This window comes from Leptonychotes weddellii, chromosome 10 (assembly GCF_054177405.1).
Source record: "Leptonychotes weddellii isolate Sample4059 chromosome 10, ASM5417740v2, whole genome shotgun sequence".
Taxonomy (NCBI): Eukaryota; Metazoa; Chordata; class Mammalia; order Carnivora; family Phocidae; genus Leptonychotes; species Leptonychotes weddellii.
In genome coordinates, this window is record NC_138378.1 from 31,017,864 (window position 1) to 31,030,125 (window position 12,262).

At 44.0% G+C, this 12,262-nt stretch overlaps 1 protein-coding gene and 1 long non-coding RNA gene across 2 annotated transcripts in view; one reads left to right on the top strand and one right to left on the bottom strand.

The window, feature by feature from the left end:
* The window catches only part of PLCB4 (phospholipase C beta 4), a 386,685-nt gene that overhangs the window by 252,525 nt on the left and 121,898 nt on the right, over positions 1-12,262 (top strand). The window lies entirely within an intron of this gene.
* Positions 5,522-10,457, bottom strand: LOC145723834 (uncharacterized). The gene is made up of 3 exons (XR_014149159.1): positions 10,427-10,457; positions 7,392-7,533; positions 5,522-5,610 (listed from the first exon to the last, which is right to left on the bottom strand). It is a non-coding gene; the product is annotated as an uncharacterized LOC145723834 (long non-coding RNA).

The following is a 12,262-nucleotide window of genomic DNA, read 5'->3' on the forward strand; positions in this document are numbered from 1 at the left end:
AAAAGAAACTTTCCTTTTTCCAGAGGAGTTGAACGTATTAGATTTTATTTCACTCTTCAGCGCGCTAAGCCCTTGACATCAGTCATCTTCTTTTAAACCCTCAGATGGTGTTAGAGATTAAATGAGATTATTTTCCACATTATACAGAGGAAAGAGAAGCCTAAATCAATTAAGGAATTGCCTACTATTCAACATGTAGTGATCGATGGAGCCTGTCTCCAGAACTGATGTATTGACAAAGAGAACACACATGAATCACAGCTACCTGTATTATGGGACTTGGGACCTTGAAATGGCTGCCATTTGCAAATGATGAGATTCAAGATATGGCACCTTGGTATGTTGAATATTTTAAGTGGAAGGACTTTGAAGGTCATTCTGAATCATCCCTCCTCCTCCCCCACTCCCAAAAGCAGGTTATAAAACACCCACATGTGAGAGGTGCCCTCCCTATACCTACAAGAAAGAAGCATCCGTATCTCCAATGACAAATGTACTCCAAGGAGAATTTGAACAAACAGGCCTTCCTAAGACACACCCCCCTAATTTACTACACTTAACCTCATACTCCTTGACCTATCCTATTTCCAAATGACTGTCCACGCTTCATCAAACCTAACACAAAAATACTCAGGTTTAGCCATTTTTTCTGGTGTTCATTTTCTTATGCAGACTCCCATGTCACATGTTAAAAAACAAAATTCATCCAACTAAATGTGACGATCAAATTGCCTTTATTAAACAATTCACGAATTGGGTAGCATCCCAGCAATCCATCGAGCAAATAGAAAGGAGCTCTGTTGAGCTGCAAGAAGGGAAAGGTTTTTAAAAGCAGAGAAGAAGTGGAAAAAAGGGGAATTATTAGCAAAGAACGCATTGTTTTAGGCAAAGTTGCCTTCCTAAGGGGAACGGAAGGGGCCTATCAGTGGGCTACCTCCTAGTGCTGACCCTGAAACTCCATGTTGGCTGGTTACAGGCCACCTTACTTTTGGGGTTGAAACTGCAGTTAGGTTAGGTATTAAGTCTTGGTTTGCTGACAGGGACCTTACCATAAGTGACTTCATTTGGGGCCTGTGGTTCTTTTTATTATACATATAACTTACAGTAAATAAATTTGCATGCTTTTCTGTTGCTGATCTGTCTTTGTCAGTTTAACTTTCAGACCTAGTCAGGGACTTTGAGAGGATTAAGGAAAACTCTTTTTAAGATTTTATTTATTTATTAGAGAGAGAGAGCATGAGCAGGTGGAGGGGCAGAGGGAGAAGCAGACTCCCCATTGAGTGAGGAGCCTGATGTGGGACTCGATCCCAGCACCCTGGGATCATGACCTGAGCCAAAGGTGCCCCAAAATGTTGCCCCAAAATGTTTTCTTCCCCTACAGTTCTTTGAAGATATGTATGATGTTTAAAAAATATTTATGTATACACACATACACATAGTAATGGAAGCTACTTAACTTTATTAGTAACCTATTTGCTTTATTTCAGACCATAAATACTATATTACTATATCCAGGAGTTCTTACTTTGATTCTTTTAAGGAAATGAGGATGGAAAGAATTGTATTTATTTATTGCAATTTTTTTTACTTGAGAGAGAGTGAGCGAGAAAGAGAGAGGGAGAAGCAGATTCCCCACTGAGCAGGAAGCCTGACACGGGGCTCAATCCCAGGACCCTGGGATCATGACCTGAGCCGAAGGCAGACACTTCACCCACTGAGCCACCCAGGTGCCTCAAGAATTTATTTTTCATATATTTGCCCTTCACAGCAAATAACTGCCCCTCAGAACACTAATACCTCTACCTAATAATCAATGAAGATCAGTCTTTAAGGATAGAAAAGTATTAACCAGGACTTTTTTAGTCTCCAGTTTTTTGTGTGGGTGGGAGGAAACTAGGTAAAATGTACTGTATGGAAGGAACATAATATTTTCTTTCAATCAATGAAAATAGACATAAAATATCCTCAGTGGGGAAGCCCGTCTTTTAATACTTAATATTGATAGATTCATAAACACATGTTTTTAAACTCCTTACTCTTGAAGCCATAAATAGTAAGCAGTTGGCTCTGAAATGGTACCTTGTCAGAAACACGTGATGGGTGTGTTGGCTGAGCCAGTATGGTTTCCCAGGTCTCGAGGCCGCCATGATCTTTCTGCTCAGGAGTTCCCCTGTGGACAGTTTTGCTGGCACCCCTACTGCTCTCCTGCTGTGGCTTCTCTTCTCCCAGGTACCTAAAAAGGCAGATGATCCTAACTGGTGAAATGCAAAAAGGAGCCTAGTGTTTGGATCCTCACCAAAGTCAAGCTGCCAGGATATTGTTTGCAAACGAAGAAAGGGTTTGTACTAGGTGGTATTTAGGGTAAAAACCTCGGCCAGAGAGCTCTTTCTTGAAGAGTTTGAAATACACATAGTTGGTTAAGGACATGGGTTGGGAGTTAAACAGAAATAGCTTTAACTTTGGCTTGTACCTCAAGAAATGGGACTATAAGCCAGTCTTAAACCCACTGAGCACTAAGCCATAGCTTCCTTGCCTGAAAAAATGCGGATGATAATACCTACCTCACGGAGCCATTATGAGAAATAATTAAGGTGGGTATTTTTAGAATGTGAGTTAGATATACCTCTCTTCTGGTTTAAACCTTCAGGGGCTTTCCAACTCATTTCAAATAATTTCCAAATTCCTTCCTATGGCCTTCAATCCCTCTACATGACCCATCACTCTACTGTCCCATTGATGTTCCCTGAAAACACCAGGCACACTTCAGCCTCAGGGCCTTTGCACTTGCAGTTCTCTCTCTGGACTGCTCTTCCCCCTATTTCATCAGCACACCCACCCCCCCCCCAAAAAATCACACACACATCACCTTTACCCTTTTAGATTTTTTTACCTTCACATTTATCAATTCCTGATATACTATTTTTTGTTCATTATCCAAATTCCCCCTAGAATATAAGCCATGAGAGCAGATCCTTTGTTTTTATTTACTGCTATATTCCCAGCAGGGAAATCATTCGTCACCCAACAGATACTAATAAGCACCCACAGTGATCCAGCAATTCCTTAGTTGCATATCTGGGACTCAGATTTTTTTGTTATTTAAATGGTTCCTAATTTTTAAGGAATTTTAAGTGTACCAAGGAACTGGAACTGGAGGTCTTTTGCAGGGGGGATCTGGAGAAGGGTTAGCATTGGCAGTCATGGAGGTACGCCACTGATCTCTCCTTCCAGTGGACCCTGGCACGAGCCGTGTGGTCAGTAGATAGCCTCCAGCTGCCACAGCTTTGGCACCCTTACAACGTTCATAATGAGGTTCCTAGCCAGTGAGTGACATGGCAGAGATTCTGGAGCTGGCCACTGTCTGCCCGGGATGAGGCTGGTGGGCAGTCCTTGCTTCGGGAATTCCTTCTGCCTGGTGGAGACGTTGTCAGAGCCATAGTGCAGTCGGAGACCCTTCCTCTCTCCTCTCCTCTCACAGGTCTTAGTCCTGCCTCGTGGTTTGAGGGCTCTCCCTGCCTGCCCCTGCTTCCACTCCCCTTCCCCCGAGGCATCAGTCCCCCTTTGGTGCAGAACAGTCACATGCTAAGCCTTCAGATCTGCAGTTTTCTACAGCTCTGCCCTCACTGCAGAATTCTCGAGGTGATAGCAGTAGCCCTTGTGTGCATGTTCCAGTAATTTCTGCACTTCTTTTAGACAATAAAAAGTGAAAGAGCCAGGATTGGCCCTAAGCTCCAGTGGGACTCTATCTTTGAGGCCCAAATGGAAGCTATTTCAGAAGACAAAGTGGAAGGGAGTGACCTCTCATGCAGCTAATGTAAAGACAGGCATTTTTAAAAGCTGAATTATTTAAGTAGAAAATGCATACATTTAGAGGGCAATTTCGTGGGTGTCTCTTGAGATTCCTTTCAATGACTCTGTTCAATGTGGACTGACATCTCCAGGTAGCAGTAGCTGAAAACATTCTTTCCCTGACCTGCTTCTTCAGATATATGTCTTCTCTGTCGCTGTATTTCTTTCTTTCCTTTTTTTTTTTTTTAAGAGAGCGTTAGTGAGTGTGAGCAGGGTGGCAGGGTGGAGGGGAGGTGCAGAGGGAGGAGAGAGAGAATCTTAAGAAGGCTCCATGCCCAGTGCAGAGCCCAAAACAGGGCTTGATCTCACGACCCTGAGATCATAACCTAAGTGGAAAGCAGGAGTCAGACACTTAACCGACTGAGCCACCCAGGCGCCCCCTGTGTCGTATTTCTGATCATTTGCTCAGTGCAGTTTATTTTTCTGGAACAAATTGTGGTTTAATTAGAAGTGCTTTACTGAAAAGGATTTTCCAGCTTGTGGTCATGCTTCAGGCCCATCTGCAAAGCACATCTCCTGTTGTTTTTAGAATTATTGGGCTGGGGGGCGTTAAAGAAAGTTATTCTTGACACTTATTAAAGAATGAGTGGGCAGACTGTTCAAGAGACTACTACAGTGGGGGGGGTATACAGTACTTGGGGAGAGGTTGAGCTCAACTCTGAATACAAGGAGGAAAGGGGGGTTTATAGCCAAAGAGCAGGTGGAGGTTACCTGGAGATGGTGGAGGTTGAGGCACCTGATATATCAAAGGTGCTCAGATATTGAGGGTGGAAGATTCTGGCTAAAGCAACTTAGCAGGATTCCTGATAAAATCGATCACTGCAAAGACAGACATGGAAGTCCCAAAGTGGATGTCTAGTTGGGAAGAAGATTCAGAGGAGCCTGACTACGGTTTGCTCAAGAGAGAGAATCTCTGGGGGTGGGGGGAGGAGATGGGAGGAAGGGCACATTTCTTATTTTAATATTTGTTGTAAATATCTATTACAAAAACAATTATTTTCCTCCCTGGCTCTGTATAAATTGGTCTTCTTTAATTTCTCCTTATTTTAGTTGCTAAGGCTACTAAGTTGCTAAGTTTTGACTAACATGACAGTTTTCCTGTCCAAGGAAGTTACTTTCAGTTACCACCCACTCCTCCTGAAAGCATATTTTGTTGACTTTGTTCTTCCTTCTGCAAGCTGAGAAGTTGTTCACTGAATATCCTAGGAATAATTGTTTCAGGTGTCCCACGGCAAGAATCAGGGAGCCTGTCCCATTGTCCTGCCACAACACAACACGAGCTATCTCTGAGCCTGAACATCCAGATTTGGCTCAGAATCCCATCGGAGATGCTTCAGGGAGGGAGAGGGACAGAGACAGACACAAAGAGTTTAGCATCTCAAACTGGCAGACCTTAAAAAATGAGTCCCAGGGATTTAACATCTTTATCTGGAAGTAAAAGGGAAAGTGGGAATTCATGACTACTCATGACCATACTTTAAGCAGTCAGAAACAGAGTTTGACTCTTAGGTGGCTCATCCATGCATGTCCTCCCTCCCTTCCTCCCAAATCCAGACCCTCCTTGAGCTGACACAAATCCTCACAGCCAAGGAGATGTCAGAGATCTTGTTAATAAGTATCAGGGGCCAAATTTCAAGGTTTTTAAAAATATAGAACATGAAAGATCCAGAAAGGTGTGTTTTCCCCTTGCTGCTTTTTCAGTATCCTTCATCAACTCTCCCACACCCAGGTCACTTGGGAAGTTGGTGATATTCTTTATTTCTGGAGAAAGAAAAAGATGAAATGATTGGATTAAACCTTTCCACTTGACACCAGGATAAGGGTTCACTTTATTATTGAAATGAGCAAGTTAGGTGCTCACGGTTTGTTATGGAGGGAGAGAAATTTTCATTTTTGTGTCTATGGAATTCAGAAGCCAGGATAGACAGCAGGTCTCTAGCACCTTGTGAAGTTTGCCAGATAATTGCCCCAGATTGACCTCTCATCATCTGAGAGTGTGATCTGCCATGTCAGGGAGGTTCAGGGCGGGGGGTGCCCAAGCCCCACATTATCTCCTCCGGTCACTACTCCCCAACATAGCCCATGAAGAGAGTAGAAGCTAAAACTGTGCTCTGAAGATGGAGCCTCTGTGCCTGATGTAGCCTGAGGCTGGCTCTGGCAGAGAACAAACACAACCTGACTCCTTGGGCAAAAATCTAAATTTCACTGAGTCTAGGGCAATAGTAATGTACAAACTCTGGGTTTCCGCCATGCTTAAACTCCCAGATGTGCATTCTGGATCAGTGGAAATGAGCACACCATGGTACCATTGCTCATAAGGATCCACATAACAGAAATGCTCTTCTTGTCACAATGTGGACGTAACTCACTGCTTATCATCTGTGTCCTCTTGGGCAACTTGCTAACGTCAGTTAGGATCAGTTTACTCATCCATATGGGAGGGGTGGTGGTGGTTACCTCCTTTGTTCTTGGATGATGAATTATAATTGATACTGGCAACATTATAATAATTACTATTACTGTGTTACTAATAATCAGTGGTAATTTACTGGGTTCAGATTATGTATCAAGCACTTGAGTGCCCAAAGGTAACCTGTGAAATAGGCAATTATTTTTGGTTATCCCTGCTTTTGGGGATGAAGAAATGGAGCTCAAATAAGCTTATAGGTGTCCAGCCATAGTCGGATCTGGTTTATCTGACCCTAAAACCAATGTAAAATGCCCAGTAGTTTCTGGTGTTCTTTTTTTTTTTTTTTTTTAAGATTTTATTTATATGCTTGACAGAGCATGAGCAAGGGGTGGGAGGCAGAGGAAGAGGGGGAAGCAGACTTGCTGCTGAGCAGGGAGCCTGATGTGGGACTTGATCCCAGGACCCTGAGATCATGTCCTGAGCCAAAGGCAGACCCTTAACACCCAGGCACCCCTCTGGTGTTCTTGAAGTGGTTTTTATGCTTATTTATACACCTTTTCTTCCATATTCCAAAGTAAGCTGTCATGCAGAAATATGTACAACTAGATAAAATGAATGGAACAGGGATTTAGGCTGAAGGTAGGGGGGAACCATGTGAAGGACATCAAATTAGAGGCAAAATTAGCAGGCAGCCACTCTATGGGCAGCAAAAAACGTCCCATAAAGTTGGAATAAGTGACTGCAGAGCGGCTACTTGTGATCCTGGTGGCCAAAGCCAGGCAGGAAACGCAGTCATAGGACTCACCATGTCCACTAGATTGCAAGGGAAGCAACAGATCAGGACAGACCATTTTCCTTGGTACTAGGATCCGAGAACACACTCAGACTCGATGCGAGGCGGTGGAAAACACCCCTCCATCACAACCCGGTAATAAATTATGGCCGGTGGGGGTGGGCATCACAGGGAGGCCTCAAGAAATGCGGTAATTAAACCTAAGAAGCTTCCAGCACCCTTCCAACCCTAGTGATGGCTGCTGGCATTCAGTGACAGGGAGAACAGTGGGGCCTCCAGATGTGACTGCTGAGAAGTCATCTGCCCCCCTCACCCCCCAACAGTGTCACTCTCCCTTACCGGCCTCGATGCAGGTGTGATTCAGGTGTGTGCTTCCGTGGAGCCAAGGATCCCGGCTCTGCCCCAGCAGCTATACCATCCTGGGCAAGATGCTTCTTTTGCCTCGACGGCCTTCTCTCTAAAACAGGAATAAGCATAGTAGCTCCTTTGTAGGAGTGTGAAGAAGTGAGTAGGTTAATGTGTACGAAGTGCAGGGAGCATCACCCGGTGGGTGCTCAGCGAGCACTGTGCATCTCCGCTAGGGGCGGGTGGCGCCGGGGCACAGAAGCAGAACTTTGGGCAGTAGGTGCCACAGACAACTCTTGGGTTGCTTTTCACACCAAAACTGTATACCCCTCTTGGTTTCTGGCTGAGCATCAGAGAGAGGAGCAAATGTCTATATTAAATTTGAACAATGTAACCCAGGACGGACATTCTGTCCAAAGGATCCAAGGCCATGGCAGGGAACACAAAAGCTGCAAATGGTCTTATATTATCTGACAGATCTCTTCACAAGGTGATAGCACATCACAAGGGTCGGTGGTGGGGCAGCCATGACCAGTGTTCTCCTGCTCCCCTGTGGAATGTGAGCTGAGAAGCCCAGAGCCCCATCATCTCAAGGGGTCTATAAATTAGAAGGAAGATTAACAAGTGCAGTGAACATTCTGGATCCTTCCAAGGGGAAACCAGACCCATGAGGGTAAAAACAACTTGAGAACCCATCTGCTACAGCAGTCTGTAAATCATTCTGATGACAGAATGTCATCACCAAGGGCTTTAGTTCTAACTTGAAAAGGTAAAAAAAAAAAAAAAAAAAATTGTGATTCTATCTGAGAGAGGAAGTGTTTGTGCAGAATCAGAGAGGATCTGCTATAGCTAGCTCCAGAGCTTAGCCAATTGCTCTGGAATAAAGAACTAAAATAAATAGGCCATGAACCAAATAAATAGGCCCCTCCCTTGGGCTCTGAGATTCCAGGATCTGATCGAAAGCAGGAGCTCTTGGTGAACTAACCCAGACTCCACCTGAGTCCCCAGCATAAGGTCCCTCCCAAGCTCATCTGTTTTCGTGGTAATGGTTTATAACATTATCAATGTTTGATAAGACCCCCTAGTGGCTTTTCCCTAACTTAGATGTCCCTTGTCTCTCTCCAGCCTTAGTAAAGTCATTTTTTTTCTTCCCGTCAGTTCTTAACAAACCAGGAAACAAGGACAGTGAGCCCCATGCGTCCCCAGAGGTGGAGCCTACAAAAGCAGTATTGATTTACTGACCATCCAGTCCACTTATTCCTCTGATAGGCAGAGGGGACTTGTTTGGTCAATGTTGACAAAGTAGAACAGGCATGGGCTCTGGAATCCAAGAAACCAGTTTGCATCCCTGGTCTGTTACTTATCAACTGTGGCTTTAAATGATTTACTCTTCTGAAAAATGTTCTTCTTACCTCTACAACTGTGTTGTCCAGTATGGTAACCACTAACCACCTGTGGCTATTTAAATAAAAATGAATTAAAATTAAAAATTTACCTTTGCTGCACTAGCTACATTTCAAGTGTTTCATGGCCCCGTGTGGTTCTCCTGGCTACCATGTTGGGCTGTCATCGCCAACATTTGCATCATGGAAAATCTATTGGGCAGTGTTGATTTGGTCTAAAACCTTGTGGAGTTGGCAGATTTAAATGAGATCGTATTTGTGAAATGTCTCGCACCATAGCCCCAAATTAAATAGTATGCTGTTTTCTAATAACTACTACAATTTATTCAGCATTTGCCTTGTCCCAGGCACTTCGGCTTTCTCAATTTTGAGAGCCCTGGGAGGTTGGTATCCATGTTCTCAATTTACAGATGGGAAAACTGAAGCTTGGTGAGGCTGGGCAGCACCACCACCAAGATTCTCCAGCAGATGCCTGCTGGGGAGGCTGGCTTTGGAACCAAGCACAGCTTCCTTTTTTTTTTTTTTTTCTTTTCTTTTAAAGATTTTGTCAGAGAGAGAGCACAAGCAGGGGGAGCAGCAGGCAGAGGGAGAAGCAGGCTCCCCGCTGAGCAAGTAGCCCAATGTGGGACTAGATCCCTGGGACCCTGGAATCATGGCCTGAGCTGAAAAGACTTTTAAACTTGAAACAAAGGAAAAATATTTTAATCTATGTCATATTTTTAAAGATTTTATTTATTTGAGAGAGAAAGTACAAGTGGGCAGAGGGACAGAGAGGGAGGGAGAAGCAGACTTGCTGTTGAGCAGGGAGCCCGACGTGGGGTTCGATCCCAGGACCCTGAGACCATGACCTGAGCCGAAGGCAAACACTTAACCGAGTCACCCAGGTGCCCCTAATCTTGAAAGTGACTTGAATCTTTGAAAGATAGGTCGTGATATTGAATAATATTGCAGTGGCATGCGTTAAGTGGGGAAAATAGGCTAAAAATAATGTTGAGACACACAGCTTTTAAATATACTCTATCCTTGATGAAATGAGGGAAGTGCCTCGGGAAGCCCATCATGGCACAAGCCTCTCAGAGCAGGGATCCTTGAGGCAGAGAAGGTTTCTAGCTATAGTGATTCCAGCAAAAGTGATCCTTCTTGCCTCTCAAACAGCATGTCCCACCCTGGTCCCCAGCTTGTCCATAGTCTCACAAAAGGAGTTGCTGTGCCTTTCATCCTGTTTCTCCCAGTGGCTTGAGGAAAGAGTGAGCTTGGCTGGAGGAGTTAACCAGTCCTTGAGCTCTAAAGTGTGACTGTGGCAAATTTTAACAGAGTCCTGTGAGAACTGAAATTCTGAGCTCCCTGGAGGAAGTTCTGTTCTGGTTTGTTTCCTTACTAGAGAGTCCCATTACCATTTGCTAACACAAAACGAACAGATTTGCAAAAGGAGAAAGAAGCCAGCTTCCTTTGATGACCTCCCCTGCCATGCCCAAGTCTGGAGGGAAGATTTCCCTGAGAAGGGGACTGAGGATATTATTGCCTCAGCCAGGTCACGGAGCCACGACCCAAGTTGTGGTCAGTAGGTATCCGTGTGAAATTTAACACTGCTGGTAGGGAAAAAAGAATAGAGATTGTGTGTGTTACTCACTCTGAGGGTCAGGTCCTTCTACGTGTTCCTGGGAGTGGAGAGAAACAGAGAGATTGTGTTTCCATTCCTTTCAGCCGATTGCCACATACTGCTCAGATTTGTTCTCTGATTGTTATGGGTAGTTTGAACACATTAGTCTGCGAATGTTGTAGCCAGAGTGGACAGCATTACTGTGGGCTTCATTGGGAACCTTGTCTGTAGCATTGGTCAGAGCTTCTTGGAGCTCCCACAGAGAATTTCTCTTCTGGCAACTGTCTCTCCTAACAACCAACGTGTTTTTAATCTGTGAACTGTATGGGTTCCTGGTCAATGATATTTTTTCTGTTTTTGCTTTTGTTCCTAGGGAGCCCAGAGCCAAATTGGTATCCTCTTTTACCTGTTTAGGATCTTATGACAAGGCTTTCTGGAGCTCTCTTTAATTTTGAGTTCGTTTTACTTTTCTATCTTATTTGTCTTTTCCTTGCCTACATTTCTTGTCTTGTTTTGAAAATGAGTTCTTTGAGGGGCACTCAAATAGTGCTCCTGGTCCAATGGGGATTCCCAGGAGGTGCCTCAAAGTCAAATGGATATATATGAAGTATGAAGGAGACTCGTTAATGGAAGTGAGAGGGGAAAGTCAAGGATGACTCAGTTTCCATAAATCAGTAGATACAGGTGACATTTATTGAACAAAGTCTTAATGCTGGAAAGGCTTGGAGAGAGGGTAGTGAGTAAAGCATGTGGTTATGGGCATGTTAATTTAGAGACATCTGAGTGGAGATGTCAAGGAGAGAGTAAAGTTTGGAACTCAGAGAGGACTGGGCTGCTATTATAAATTTGGGAGTCATCAAGACATAGATGGTATTGAAACCAGGGGGTTAAAGGAGATCTAGGAACATCGTGGCCATGAGAATTCTCAGAACCAAGTCCTGGAAAGCATGTAGAAGTTGAGTATAGAAGGAAAAGAGACTGAAGGAATGGTATGCAACCAAGGTTGGAGAGTGTTTCAAGAAGGAGGGAATAGTCTACCATTCAGAGATCAAATCGGATGAGAAAAAGAACATGTATGCCTCATTTGGCTGTATGAAAGCCATGGTAAACCTGGCCAAAGAAATTACAGAGGCAGATAGGAACAGAAGGCAGATGGAATTGGTCAAAGATAGTATGGAAGAGAGGTAGTAGAGGCAGTGAATATGGACAAACTTTTTAAGATATACTCTAAAGGGGATCACAGACATAAGGTAGTACGTGAAGGAGGCAGTGGGAAGAGCTAGAACATGTGTATGCTTCCAGGAATGATCTAGTAGAGAAAGGAAAAGCTGGTGTGTGTTGGGTGGTGATGAATGGAAGACTGCAGTCCTTGTGTGAGTGAAAGAAGATTGCATCCCGAGCAGAAATGGCAGAGGGCGATGGATCTCTGTTGGGAGAAAGTATGGTTTATGGGGAGGGAAGAAGGAGAGTGGTTCTCATCGGATGGGTTTTCTTTACTCAATGAAGCACGGTAATTGCTGGGACTCATGGAGTTTGAGAAGAAGCCATGAAATAGTCCTTTCACAGGGTCGGGAACCTTTTAAGAAAGAATTAATAAGTCTGGAAGTCATTGTTGACTCTTCGTGTGACATTTGTGATCTCGAATGTCAACTAAAGCCCGTCAATCCAGTTCTGTGATTTTCTTCATCAAATTCAATGATAAAATATGGATAAGATGGACTTGGTTCATCAAAAGGAATGAGTTCTTGCTATTTGCAATGACGTGGATGGAACTGGAGGGTGTTATGCTGAGCGAAATAAGTCAGTCAGAGAAAGACATGTATCATATGACCTCACTAATATGAGGAATTCTTAATCTCAGG